The sequence below is a fragment of the Rana temporaria genome, chromosome 3, assembly GCF_905171775.1.
Source record: "Rana temporaria chromosome 3, aRanTem1.1, whole genome shotgun sequence".
NCBI classification, from domain to species: Eukaryota; Metazoa; Chordata; class Amphibia; order Anura; family Ranidae; genus Rana; species Rana temporaria.
In genome coordinates, this window is record NC_053491.1 from 152,923,325 (window position 1) to 152,925,242 (window position 1,918).

Sequence of the window (1,918 nt, forward strand, 5' to 3'; positions counted from 1 at the left end):
TATATATTTTTTTTTTTCTTTTGGGATTATCAAAAATAACCAAATCACTTTGTACTTTTTTTTGACCATCCTAACTCCAAAAATCATTTACACTCTCCCCAAAATGTCCAACAAATTTTTAAGTTTATTTTCAACCCTCCTGGTCCGATTTTTTATTTCCCGGTTGGCAAGATGGATCTCCTCAACTTCCTCTCTGCATGCCCATATTTCACTGATAACCATCTGTGTCGTCTGCCTGTCCAAGCCACCACCTGCCCGTGAAATGGGGGACAAAACCATTTAGTACAATTACGCAGGCCTACATCTAGCTAACCAAATTTAGATGATACTTTACCAGATGTGGTTGCAGCCTCATCCTGATCCCGCGGGGGTTGTCCTTCATTTGCCTCCTGGCTTGCTGCTTCCTGTCGCCCTACAAGAATGAAGAAAAGGTGTTTCAAACATTATTGAAAAATATTGAAGTCCTGAAAGAGGAATATGAATAATTGTTACAAAAAATTATGGGACTATTGTTGGTTTTTAACAACCCTCTAAGCAGGACACAGGATTGTAGGCATTGCCAAAGATTATGCAAAACCTGTGTACCTTTTCTTGTCTTTTTAAACATGGAAGCCAAACAAGTATCCACTGGATGACCTCACCTTTGTGTTCGCCACTAAAAAATTTCTTTTGGATGTCCAACAATTGTGCTACTGACCGCATGTGTCCCCAACTGATGAGCACACTATCCTTTTCCTGTATATTCACTTAATTTGGATTACTAAAAACACATCTAAATTAAATCCTCATTGGATCTCACCAGGGCCGCTGAGCAAAATCATGTGGCCCTGTACAGCCTACCTGACGGGACCCCCTTAAGCTCCCCCCCTGGCCCCGCATTGAAACTGTCTCTGCAGCACGTTACGGGATTGGCGGCATTGGTAGGCACCTGGATCAGAAAAAAGGGGGGGGGCTGCCGTCTGAAATCAAAATTACAAAGCGGAGGGGGGCCCTTTACAAATTAATAATAAAAATAAAAAATGAAAAACTTAAAAAAGTAGTTTTCAGAAATAAATAACTAAACATTTATTTAAACATGAAAAAGGGGGGGCTTGGTTTGCCATTCAGGGCCCTGGGGACCTCTGGGCCCTTTAATTTGAATTTTTTAATTGTTTTTTTAATAAAATTAAAATGGGGGTTTGCCACATGGAGACCTCATGAGCCCTTTAATCTCTCTCTCTGTATCTATCTATCTATCTATCTATCTATCTATCTATCTATCTATCTATCTATCTATCTATCTATCTATCTATATATATATATATATATATATATATATATATATCTAAGGACTAAAAACTAAAAAATAAATAAAAATATCTGGAAAAAGTAAAAAAATGTTGATGGGCACAATCTTTGGTCGTACGAGTCGTCGTTCTGTGAATTAACGACGACTTTCACGACAAATCTTTGGGCCCACTAACATGAAATACATAATACAGTACAACCTTCAATAAAAATCACATGGCGAGAATTACAAACACAAGACAGGATTACCCCTAAAAATTACTTACTTTTTCTAATTTCTCTCCGGATTTTCTGAAGGGTCTCTTGTTCCCTCAACTTAAGGTCCGACCAGCGCTTTCTCAGCTGCTCCCGAGACCTTCGGATCCCAAATTTCCTGAAGATCCTCCTTTCAACTTTTGACATTATCAGGGCCTTTAGTTTATTAGGGTGGAGATATGGCCCGTGTTTCCCGTCATAATCCTCCTCCCATCTGGGCCATCTGGACCATCTCCACCATCTCCTGGAATGTCATGTTGGTTGCTTTATATCTGCGAGATGTGCCAGTGTCTCTGTGGGCTGGGGCAGGCATGTTGGGGTGCTCGGGTGCTGCTGCCATCTTGTTGATGCGGGGTCAAGACTAAAAAGAACGTCA

At 40.3% G+C, this 1,918-nt stretch overlaps 1 long non-coding RNA gene across 1 annotated transcript; it reads right to left on the minus strand.

The window, feature by feature from the left end:
* Positions 1-498, minus strand: LOC120930316. The gene is made up of 2 exons (XR_005747701.1): positions 335-498; positions 1-251 (listed from the first exon to the last, which is right to left on the minus strand). It is a non-coding gene; the product is annotated as an uncharacterized LOC120930316 (long non-coding RNA).
* Positions 499-1,918: the final 1,420 nt, after the last annotated feature.